Raw genomic sequence first — 13,144 nt, forward strand, 5'->3', positions numbered from 1 at the left:
TGAGCGCTACGAGGCATTGCAAGCAAGCTTAGATTGTGTTTTCGTTTTTCGGTCTCTAAGGTAGCTTACGGCGCTCCGATTGTGTGTCCTGAAGCACTTTTTGGGTGTCCCATTCAGCAGTTAGCGCTGACTTGTAAGGCGCATGCGCTTATGCAAAGTTGTCGTTGCAGTCGCCGTTTTGGTCGTTGTCTTCCCCGGCTCTTGGCAGCACACAATGGCGCTACCTAGACCTGGGAGGTCGTTAGGACTGTTTGCAAACAATCGCATTTTCATCGCTTGCCGCACGCTGTAGGTCTCGGCGTGTGGAGAGAATCTGAAGGCACGTGTTACGAGAAGTTCAATGTTCCTGTTTGTTGCGTATGCTTACACAAGATCACAGGAACTCCTAAGTCATGTTATTGCTGTGCCTCATCTGTCGGTGTTGTAGTACAAAAACAATTTCAAGCAACGAGTTGTGGTTCATATGTGTCGACGTAATATTTGACACCTACTAAGGCAGGCATGTCATATAAGAGCATATAGATTAGAAAAGCTGTACGATGTCACATTCTATTCGGTATCATTGAATAAGGGAGGTACGACGCTTTTGTGATGTTTCATGAGCTCTATAACTGGTAAATTACCCGAAAGACATTTCAATATCCTAGGTAGACGTCAGCAATAAAAGTACCGCTCAGTGGAAATTCTTTGCACGTTTCGCTTTTCAAAACAAGTCAGTATTACCTTGAACCCCTCTCCACCTAACTTCACCACATGCAACTAACCACAGCAAGTTAAAATACAATTAGAGTGGTGGAGCGGAAAAGTGCCAGTCAGCAAAACCTCATCCCCAAACCACACCGTCCTATTTTAACGCGAAGCATTCCTTGTCTTGTTTTACCGATGTTGCGGGTAGAGAGAGAGGAGAGCAAGGAGAGTGAGGGAGGTCAACCAGACGTCCGCCCGGTTTGCTACCCAGCACAGAGGTAAGGATGATAATGGATGAAAAAAAAAAGAAGAATGAGAACACTGGGTATGCCGCTTCTTCGAAAGGTGCACATTGACACCGCAGTTGATCACTGAGACAAACCTCAATCGCATGGAAAGTTGGGTGAATTCGTATAAATAGACTTTCTAAACGCAAAATGCCCTGTTGCAACAAAATTTTCGTCACTGAAGTATGCAGACTTCGGGAACTCCAACAATTTTCATGTAGCGTTCTGAGCTTTACATACTGACTCCAAGGACAAGGGTGCCAAGGACAGAGATGCCAAGGACAAGGAAGTTGCGGAGATCGCGACTGATTATTATTTGCCTACACTCCCACATCCATCCTCTGACTTGCAAAGCACAGCGACAGCACGAAACTCCCCATCATCTCCTGAGCACTTGCCAGACCAAGACCCGGCAGGTCGTCATCATATTACAGTCACTAGTTGATGCTCTTCGCATGTCCTTTACTAAGCTGCTCACACCACCACCACTAAGCATTTGCAAGTTCTAGATGCCCCCGCATTCACTGATTGCATGCTTCCACTAGGCATCATGGCTAGCTTCTTGTCGTCGTTTAGGGTAGAAGTCATAAGTTCATCGATGTGCCACTGGAATGCTAGAGGCATCAGGTCTTGGATTTCTGTCATGCGTTAGCCCGTTTACACAAGCCGGCTTCTGGCCAAACTTGTGAAGTCTATTATGCTGCCTTGCTACAAATCCATCAAATCATCAAAGTGCGGCGAGCGATGTATTCATGCATTCAGCACAGCAATGTATTCGTTTAAATGAGCGTGGACATCCCATATGGTCCTGGCGCGGTGCGGCCTCATGGCGAAAACCAAATTGCGGATAACTGGCTATCTAGCCTTGTTTGGAGTTTTGAAAAGAGTTACCAGATGGCGCAACATGCATATGTAAGACGAGCGATTATGTGTGTGCGACAAGGGCAAGGCGACGGCCCAACGACGGCGACAGAGCAATAACATCAGTGACATGACAACTGCTCATAATGAATACGATGGCGCCGCGAAGAAAACGACGACTATGACACGATGGCAATGACCCGCTGATGACAACGACAAGAATGCCGCGCGATAACGGTGGCATGACGACTCAAGTGCCGTCGCAATAGTAAAAATGTTGTGCATTGAAACATTTGCAGCACATGCATCATAACAACAATGATAATGAAGCTGGTGGCGCACGATGACGATGACAACGACGACGGTTATAGGACGACTACAATGTCTTGACGACGATGGCATACCGACTACGAAGACGTAACGAAGACGTAATAACAATGACGATGACCTGATGGCAATGACACGAAAATGATGACGGGGACATTGACTTGGCGATGACGAAAATATTTATTGGTTATGGAGGCGATTGGTGACAGCGGCAATGAAGCATGTTGACGACAACCACGGTATGCGATGACGTGAAAAAGACCACAGTACAACAACAACGATGGCAACAACGATGGCAACAACGTTAGACAACAACGATGGCAAGACGACGGCGACGTGCCATCGACATCCCTGCAGGAGTCAAAGTCAAACTTTGCATAAACATTGATTGTCACATTGACTATGATCTGCGAAATTTATAAAGGGGTAATTTTCTTTGCCAACTTCCCTTGTTTTTCACTATCTGGTCTCGGAAAAGCCTAACGCCAATGTGAAGGAAGATTGAAGATTCTTCTTCCTTCTTTCTGGGGTTTTACGTGCCAAAACCAGTTCTCATTATAAGGCACGCCATAGTGGAGGGCTCTGAATTCATTTTGACCACCTGAGGTTCTTCAACGTGGAGAAGTTTGAAGCGAGTGCAGACGGCCGCGTAAGGGCGGAGGCGGTTCTCTCGGCACCAATATGCGCCCAGTTTAGCACCTCTATTCTCACAAACTAACAAATCAAAATACTCGTTTTTTTTTTCAGAACAATATCAGATTGGAATAAGTTACCTCCTGACATATTCTTAACACAAACTGTACATGCATCTATCGAAAAATTTATTTTTGCATAGCTTGTGCTGATTTTGTCATTGCTCATTTATGTTGGTTTATTTTTCTTCGTGGAAATATTGCTTGCTGTGGCGAGCCTTCTTTTAAATCTTTCCTTGCCTGTTCTTTTGTACTATTATGTTGGTATTATGTATTTAATATTTTCTGTACCTAATGTCATATACTAAATACTTATTTCAGTTGTACCCACCCCTGCATGGGCCATCCATAAGTAGCCTGCACAGTTTTGTAACTGCATTAATAAGATAAATATGTCAATCAATGTCTTTTTCTATGTAAACAATGCAAACAGCAACTGTATTGAATATTTTTTAATTGTGTGATGACTAAGGAACAGAAACTATACTTCAGTGTGGTCACTTCTTCACATAGTTTGGGATAACGATATAACCCCCCCCCCCCCTGCAGACTCCATTTTTATTACGCCACTTACGCACACGCGGACACACTTAAACAAATATTTCTACGTTCCGCCTGATATAAAACTGTATGATAGGCGCACGGTAGCCTACATAGAGACAAAGATACGGAGTAACCTATCTAAGACGATAAACGAGAGGTAAAAAAGATGTAGGCCCAGCCACCACCTCTCTTGCTGGTTTTAATAAAGTTTATTCAGTCAGTCAGTCGAAACATATTCTCTATGGGATCCAAATTGCTGCCACTTTTTGTTCTCCGAGAGTCTTGAGGAAACTTTGTAATTACAGAGCTTTAGCTAACGTCTCTAAAGCGGCAGAAAGGGAAGATCTAGTAAATTTTATTCAACCCATAATTATTTAACAGGCGTCAATATTTTCCTGTGCCTTGCCCCTAACATGCCACCCACTTCCTCTAAATATGATCTTGGTGAATTATGCATTCCTTTAAGGACAGCTCGAAAACTCGCGTATAACGATTTCAAGCGCTCTTAGACGCGCTAACAGCTTCGCTGTAAAAGCGCTTATGCGGTAACAATAAGGCATCAGCGCTTCACCATACTACGCCGCCTCGCAGAAATGTGTCATCTTATTACCGCAGAAGTGGTATATTCTAGATTAATTGACGAGGTCACACGGCTCTAGCTTATGGTGCCATTTTTCTCCGTACAGACTCACCATTCCGGCCCAAACCAAGACGAATAAAAAATTGCGTCAGAAACCATCTCGCGATGAATGTAGACATTAATGAGGCTAGCATTGAAGAAATGTGGCGACACACTGCATTACCAACGCCGCGACGCGACGCGTCGTGCATGAGGCGTTTACGCAGCCGGACTTCCAACTAGACACGCTTCGTCATCTAGTGCCGCCGCCGCGAAGTCCGCGCGTGGCGAATGCGTGAAAACATATTCACACAAGAATGTATGAATATGTATGACGTGGATTCGATTGCACCCAGCGCAGGATAAATTTTAAAGGATTTTTTTTCTGTCCTTGAAGAACGGCACATGCCAATACCACCTACATAGCACAAGGCCTGTTCACTCCGATCCATGACGTCATGCTACCTGGGCCGAAATTTTCATTGCCAAGGCTGGCGGGACGAAAGCGGTGACGTCAAAATCAACACGGCTTACTGCAGAGCATCCCCGTTAGATCCTATCGCTGTCGGGCCAGGTAGCCCGACGTCATGGATCGAATTGAACAGGCCTCGTGCTATCTATAGGTGGTGCTGCACGTGCCCAGTGCCACATACCCAAGTTGGCGTCAAAGAGGTTCATCGAAGAGCGGCATATACCATGTTTGGATTGGTTTGGTTTGCTTTGGTGCCTATGGATATGGCACCGCCACGGAAAGGAGGCAGTGGGTAAACCAAGTTGGCGAGAAAGAGGTAGCCCGGTAGCGCATACCAGTGACGTAGGTTCTTGTTCCTTAGTGAAATTGCGCGACCCACCCTGGGGCACCGGCCATGAATCGGGCAGTGAAACAACTGTTACTACTATGTGTTCTATGAATGTAATGTGGAATGAAATAAGTATATAGGTAAATGAGAAATAAAATGTCTACTGTTGAAGATATTGTCACGAAGATAGCAATCGAGACCTTGGCAAAACGGTGTTCTTTGCAACATAGGCTGACACTCGGAGAGCGCGCGCTTCAGAACACACTTCGTCGTTCTCGTTGCAGCGGTCGGCGGCCGCAGGTGCCAGCCTATCTCGCGTCATTTCTCCCTTTCCAAAAGCGACCGTCCCGGTCGGCTGGGTAGAATAAAGTTCATAAGGGGGCAAGTCAGCTCTAATGGCAAATGTGGTCACAGAAAACGAAGGATAACCACACAACACTGCGTAGGACGGCGAAGGGTTTGAAAGGTGCACTTCACTCGCGGGTGTAGTACGGCTTCATCCGTACTACGTGTACAACTTCGGGGCGGGGACGTCGTCGGCTCAAGCGAGGATCAACACTTTGGGGCAGGATCTCGTAATTCACATCGCTAAGCCGGCGCACAACCTCGTATGGTCCGAAGTATCGTCGCAACAATTTCTCCGAGAGCCCACGGTGACGGACAGGTGTCCACACCCACACGTGGTCACCGGGGTTGTACTGGACATTCCGTCGGCTCTGGTTGTAACGACGGGCGTCGGTACTCTGCTGGCTACGGATGCGGTTCCGAGCAAGCTGGCGAGCTTCTTCTGCTTTCTGGATAAAGTCATCAGCGCCCTCGCTTGCCGTGGTGCCGTCGTCTACTGGAAGCATGGCGTCTAAAGGTGTCGTGACGCGACGTCCATAGACAAGTTCAAATGGGGTGAGCTGGGTGGTCTCCTGCACAGCTGTATTATAGGCAAATGTCACGTATGGCAAAATTTCGTCCCATGTCTTGTGCTCTACATCAACATACATCGAGAGCATATCGGCCAGTGTTCTGTTAAGGCGCTCTGTCAATCCGTTAGTTTGGGGGTGGTAAGCCGTGGTTTTCCGATGGTTGCTGTGCGTCAACGTGACCACCTCTTGTATTAAATCAGCTGTAAATGCTGCACCGCGATCAGTAATGAGGACAGCGGGTGCACCATGGCGCAGTACAATGTTGAGGACGAAAAACTTGGCGACTTCAGCAGCAGTTGCCCGGGGGACAGCTTTGGTCTCGGCGTAACGGGTTAGGTAGTCGGTGGCGACAATTATCCATTTGTTTTCCGAAGATGACGTAGGGAATGGACCTAGGAGATCCATGCCCACTTGTTGGAACGGCGCTGGAGGTGGGTCCAGAGGTTGGAGGAGACCGGCGGGCTTGACGGGTGGTACTTTACGCCTCTGGCAGTCACGACAGGTTTTCACATAGTGCTGAACAGACGAAAATAGCCGTGGCCAGTAGTATCGCTGGCGTATGCGTGCTAGTGTTCTGGTGAAGCCTAAGTGTCCAGCACAGGGGTCGTCGTGACATGCCTGCAAGACTTCTTGGCGCAATGCCGTAGGGACGACGAGAAGGAACGTTTCCTGACTGTTTTCAAAGTTTTTCTTATAAAGGACATTGTTCCGCAGGCAGTACGATGTCAGTCCTCGTGATAGCGGTCGTGGGATAACAACGTCAGCTCCTTGAAGATACTGGATAAGAGCAAGCAGGTCTGTGTCCGCACGTTGTAGGTCAGCCATCCGCACCGTGTCAACGACACCAAGAAACGGCAAATCTTGCTCCAAATCTGATGATGTCAGTGGAATCGGAGCACGGGACAGGCAGTCAGCGTCGCTGTGCTTTCGTCCAGATCGGTAGACGACAGTTATGTCATACTCCTGTAGGCGGAGACTCCAACGAGCGAGGCGGCCTGATGGATCCCTGAGATTGGCAAGCCAACAAAGTGAATGGTGGTCGCTGACCGCTCGAAATGGCCGGCCATACAGGTAGGGTCGAAATTTACTGATGGCCCAAACGACTGCCAAACACTCCTTTTCAGTGGTCGAGTAGTTAGCCTCTGCTTTTGTGAGACTACGGCTCGCGTAAGCGATTACACGTTCCGTACCGTCTTGCCACTGAACAAGAACGGCTCCGAGACCAATGTTGCTGGCGTCCGTGTGGATTTCAGTTTCAGCGTCATCGTCAAAATGCGCGAGCACCGGAGCTTTTTGCAGTCGTTCGCGTAATTCTGTGAAAGCCTGTTCTTGTTCTTCCGTCCACAGAAAAGGCACATCGTGGCGTGTTAATCTCGTCAAAGGCTCAGCTATTTTGGAGAAACTTTCAACGAAACGACGGTAGTAGGCGCAGAGTCCTAAAAACCTCTGAACAGCCTTCTTATCTGTGGGACGAGGGAACTCAGCAACGGCAGCCAACTTCTCAGGGTCTGGCCGAACGCCCTGGGGGCTAACCACGTGTCCCAGAAACTTGAGTTCCTGAAACCCAAAGTGGCATTTTTCAGGCTTGATGGTGAGGTTTGCCTTGCGGATAGCATCAAGAATGCTCTTCAGCCGAGCCAGGTGTTCATCGAACGTGCTTGAAAACACAACGACGTCGTCCAGGTAGACGAGGCATGTCTGCCACTTCAGTTCAGCGAGTACAGTGTCCATCATTCGCTGGAATGTGGCGGGAGCGGAACACAGGCCGAATGGGAGGACCTTAAATTCGTATAGCCCGTCAGGTGTCACGAATGCAGTTTTCTCGCGATCGCGCTCGTCGACTTCGATCTGCCAGTACCCTGACTTAAGATCTAACGAGGTAAAGAACTGGGCATGACGTAGACGGTCCAAGGCGTCGTCAATCCTTGGCAGAGGGTAAACATCGCGCTTGGTGACTTTGTTAAGCCGTCTGTAGTCGACACAGAAGCGTAGTGTATTGTCCTTCTTTTTTACCAGAACAACGGGGGACGCCCACGGGCTTGTCGAAGGCTGAATCACGTCATCGTCCAGCATTTCTTTAACCTGGCGTTTAATCGCCTCTCTTTCCATTGGCGACACGCGATATGGATGCTGACGAACTGGGCGCGCCGATTCCTCTGTGAAAATACGGTGTTTCGAAACGGAGGTGCGCTGAACTTTAGATTCTGTAGAGAAGCAGCTAGAGAATTCGCTCACGAGGCCTAATATGCGTTGCTTCTGTTGTTCCGACAAACCGGCATTAATGTGAATGCGGCTGAAAAGCGTGGTAGCATCTGTCACGTCTGGGGAAGTCACCTCTAAAGTGCCGACGTCGGAGAAGTCCGCAATTTGGTTGAGGAAGGCGACAGCCGTGCCTTGAGGGACGTGCTGAAACTCGTTGCTGAAGTTCGTCAGAAGAACTAGTGACCGCTTGCTCTGCAACTGAACAAGGCCTCGAGCTATGCAGATATACCGTTCGAGCAGCAGCGGAATATTTGCCTCAGCAATGCCCTCACTGTCGTCGAAAGCGTCGCAGGTTACAAGGGTTAATACGCTGCTCCTCGGCGGTAACGTGAGGTTGTCGTCGACGATGCGCAAGGCGTTGTCATGACTGTCGTACTTGTTGCTTGCTATGGCATGCGCTGTCGAAAACGTTACCCGCGACTCTTGCAAATTAATGATGGCTCCATTAGCCTGCAGGAAGTCCATCCCAAGGATCAACTCTCGCGAACAACTCGGCAGGATAACGAAATCTCCGACGTACGTAAAGCCGCGAATATTCACTCGTGCTGTACACCTGCCCACGGGCTTTAAGAGGTGTCCTCCGGCAGTACGGACCTGCGACCCAGTCCACTGCGTGTAAACTTTTTTCAGTTTAGCGGCAAGTTCTCGGCTCATAACAGAGGTGTCCGCGCCAGTGTCGACTAAAGCTGTGACTTCTTCGTCGTCTATGCTGACTGGTATATCCGATGTTACGACGTGCCTTGGATCCCCTGAGTGCGTTTGAATGTCGGTCTGTTGTCGTCGCTGTCGTCGCTTGCGCCGTAATGGAGGATATTCGGTACATTCGGCGTCAGCGGCCTCACCTCCGGAGGTCGCTGAACTCAGTTTTCCCGGTTTGCAGGGCTGGGCGAACGGCGCCTAGGGGCGTCTCGACGGAAGGCAGGACTTGGCGACCGGTATCGTGAATGGAGCCGGTGACGACGAGCGAGGCTCGTGCCTTGGCTGTTCGAAGAAATTGGGACGACTCGCCAGGAAGCTCTCGATTTCCACCGGACGCTCACCAGGTCGTGGACGCGGCGCATTCGGAGAGAACCCACGGAGACCCACGCGTCGGTAGGGACACGTCCTGTAGATATGGCCGGCTTCGCCGCAATGAAAACAGAGCGGACTGTGGTCAGGAGCGCGCCAGACATCACTCTTTCTTGGCCTGGACTCGTTGATAAACGGCGCATTACGACGGCTGAACCCGACTTCTGTCTGTTCCGTGGTGCGCACGACGTTTGATGTATTATACAGCGACGGACGTCGTACGGCTTCCGCATATGTCATCCTAACTTGCTCCTGCGGTTGTGGTGCCCCGAAGCGTTCAGGAACTTGGATGGCTTGCCTGATTTCGTCTCGCACCATCTCCGCCACAGAAAGTCGCGCGACCGGGGGCTCGACCGCCTGCATTTTTTGGAGTTCTTCTCTTATGACCGCTCTTATTAATTCTCTCAGGTCGCTGACGTCGCTTCCCAGTGTCACGTTAGGGACGCCACTCGAAATTGAAGTCACGTTTCGATTGTACTGCCTGGCGCGCTGTAGTAGTGCCCTTTCCATTGCAGTGGCTTCAGCGAGAAAGGCCGCAAGCGTAGTCGGTGGGTTGCGGATAAGGCCGGCAAAGATTTCCTGCTTTACGCCTCGCATTAGGTGTCGAACTTTTTTGTCTTCGGGCATTGAAGCGTCTGCACGTCTGAAGAGCCGAGCCATATCTTCAATGTATGTCGTGACGCTCTCATTAGGGGCTTGAATCCTTGCCTGCATCGCCAACTCCGCTCTCTCCTTTCTGTCGGCGCTGGTGTAGGCGGCAACTAACTGCCGACGAAATTCGTCCCACGATGTCAGTGTCGTCTCGTGGTTTTCGAACCACGTCTTTGCGGAATCCCCGAGAGCGAAGTACACATAACGCAGCTTGCGCTCTTGGGACCAATCGTTGAATTCGGCTACCCTTTCGAAGTGGTCAAGCCAGTCTTCGACGTCTTCAAGAGCACCTCCGTGGAACACATTGGGTGTTTGCGGCTGATGCAAAAGGACCTGTGTCGGCGCGGCAAGCGCAGCAGTAGACGGTTGGTGCATTGTCCTGGTAGGATCAGGTAGCAGACCGTGCTGTGGCTGGAGCCCCTGCAGACGACGGCTGGTACGGACGTGTACCGGGGTGAGCTCTGTCGGACTACGCACTGGCGACGAGTCAGGAGTACGCTGCGTCTCAGGCGATCGTATCATTTACCCCGCACCTCCACCAGAAAATGTCACGAAGATAGCAATCGAGACCTTGGCAAAACGGTGTTCTTTGCAACATAGGCTGACACTCGGAGAGCGCGCGCTTCAGAACACACTTCGTCGTTCTCGTTGCAGCGGTCGGCGGCCGCAGGTGCCAGCCTATCTCGCGTCAATATGAATGCTCGATTACCTAAATACTACAGTAAAACTTATGTGGCCATAGGAAATAGAGAGAACAATTTTAGCATGCAGTTCTTTTTGCCTCGCGCAGAACGTCGCAGAGGGCTTCACAAACGTCCTGTGCCTGTTACCCCATACGGTAGCCCGAATGGAAAGAATTAGCAGAAGAGTCGAATTCACGCCACGATTTTGGAAGGGTTCTTCTAAAAATATTTTCGTTTGAATAATGAACCGGCGACATGACAAAAAGAAGTGTTGCACAGATTCACTCTGATTCCACAAAGGACACAGAGGTGACATAGCCAGACTAGACATGTGGCGGTAAAGGTTCAGTGGGGAGGACTCGGCACCGTAGTCTCCTAATCGTTACTTCACTTATTCTAGTGGAGCACCATTTGTTGTTCCAAGGAAAATTGAGAGGCGGGAAATCAGATCTTGACAAGGATGATTTGGCGATGGGATTTGTAGTAGTATATTTTTTAAATCCTGACGCAGTGATGAAAGCCGGCGTTGGTAAAATGGGAATTACAGGGCCCTCGTGGACTGCCACTACGAGTGCATCTGCCTATTTATTTAAGGCTGGCGCCCCCACTAAACGAACGAGACTTAAATGTCTTGGGACGAGGTAATACCGTGCTTCTAATGAATTTAACAAGTTGGCCGTGCTTAGAGAAGAACAGACCGACCCAAGTTGGCGTGAACGAGATTCATCGAAAAGCGCCCCATATCAGTTGACTTAAAAGGACCGTGCAATAATTCTCTTAACTAATCATAGAAAGGCTTCTTTATTGAAGGACGTCGTCTCACGAATCTCTTGCCGCAAATATTTTTTCCAATATTTCAACTATAAGTGAAGTTATCACACCGATGCTGGGCTTTCTCTCTATTTTCGTCTCCGCTAGCGCGCTGGAAGCTTAACAGCAAAGAATCCAACAGGGCAAAGGCTCCGACAAAAGTTGAGTGTAGCGGCTGCGAAAGGGCTCGTCGCGCCACCCCGTAGAGGCCGCGGTAGACTGCGCTACGCAGCATGCCGCCGTGATCTCGGAGGCCACGGGCAGCCGACTTAGCTCAACACCACCTAGATAAAAGTCTAGGTGGTGTTCCATAGCTACGCGCAGTACAAAGATGAAACTGTCTTTCTGACTTTGTAACATCGGAAATATTTACATTTTCCAGTTATTGAACTAAAAATTGGCGATCATGTATTACTCGCCATGTTGCTTATGGTATCTTCGACTGGTCGCCTCGGAGCGCTCTAGAGCGCTCTCGCGAGCGGCGTTGTCTTCGGCTGGTTGAAAGAGGGTACGCGCCTTGCGTTCGGCTGGTTCTTTTCGATCGCTCTCCTCCCGCGTCGAGCGCTCTGAGGCGCTCCGCGCCCTGTCTTCGGAGCAGTCGTCGAGATAAGAGCGTTTCCAGCAAAGTCATCACAGCACTGCCTCGCCGTTCTTGGCGACGGCCCACCGTAGCCTAGGCAACCTAGGCCACAGCATGCTGCGTCTCAACGAACGGTCGTCCCACCGTCTGGTCGTCGCATCCGACGGTTTAGCTTTGGATAGGTGAAACATCGGACGTTAGCCGCAGTCACGTGGTTTCGCATCTGCCATTTCCTCCTCCGAGAGCGAGTCACACGTTCGGCTTGCGCGCTTGTCCTCTACCTATGAGTTCGAGGAACGCCGGATCTGCACGACTCTGCCTCGGGGGATGAATGCGACCAGTCGAAGATACCATTAGTGGCCACGGCGTTGGGCTGCTAAGCACGAGGTCGCGGGATCGAATCCCGGCCACGGCGGCCGCATTTCGATGGGGTCGAAAAGCAGAAAACGTCCGTCTACTAGATTTAGGTGCACATTGAAGAAGCCCCGGTTGTCCACTTTATTTCGGAGTCCCCCACTACGAAATAGTGGGGGACTGCGTGAAAGACGCGAAAGAGGAGTCGCGCTGCAATACGCCTCTTATACGTAACTCGTTTAGATGGTGACAATACGTTGTGTCACTATATGGATTCAATGCTAACGCATTGCCGTCGATAGTCACCGTGAGATGGGTTCTGCCGCAATTTTTTTTGCTTCTTTTTCTTTCTGCTAACCTTCAGTCATCCGTCTACTAACACATCGTGAGGCTCCCAGTCAGTGGGCCCTTGCATGTCCCCAATGTGGGCACAGATTTCTGAGAGAACTAGATCATTCACGCAGTTTATATCTCGTGAAAATGTGAGGAATGTTAGGGGCAGTTCGCAAGCAAATTGTGACGCATTTGTGGTATTTAGGCGTTCAATGGGAATTGTTAAAACCTCGTTTACGGCCCGTTTAGAGGTGTTATATGTAACGCGCACAATGTTTCCCCGCTTCTCTGGCAGGACAAAAAACGGCACAGATTTCGTATTTAGCGGGAATTGCCGCCACATTATGGGTTATTTTTACGGAACGTTTGAGTTACACAGGTTAATTATGCACCTAGAAAATAATTACCGAATACTTGTCTTCTTCCAATTTTAATGCGTCATACGAGGTGTGTAGTTAGTTTTCCCGGTATTCTTGGTGAACTGTGCGAGGCATGTCGTTTATATTTCATTCATGTAGGAAGCATGTTGCGAGTGACGAACGATATATCGTCACGTGGTCGTGATAGCGTAGAATGACACACTGTCAAATCTGTGGCTTCAAAACGTGAACTCTTTACGAGGCGCACCTGTGCCCAGCAAAACAACTGGTACTCAAAGCTAAACGATAGC

Source organism: Dermacentor silvarum, chromosome 7 (assembly GCF_013339745.2).
Source record: "Dermacentor silvarum isolate Dsil-2018 chromosome 7, BIME_Dsil_1.4, whole genome shotgun sequence".
NCBI lineage: Eukaryota > Metazoa > Arthropoda > Arachnida > Ixodida > Ixodidae > Dermacentor > Dermacentor silvarum.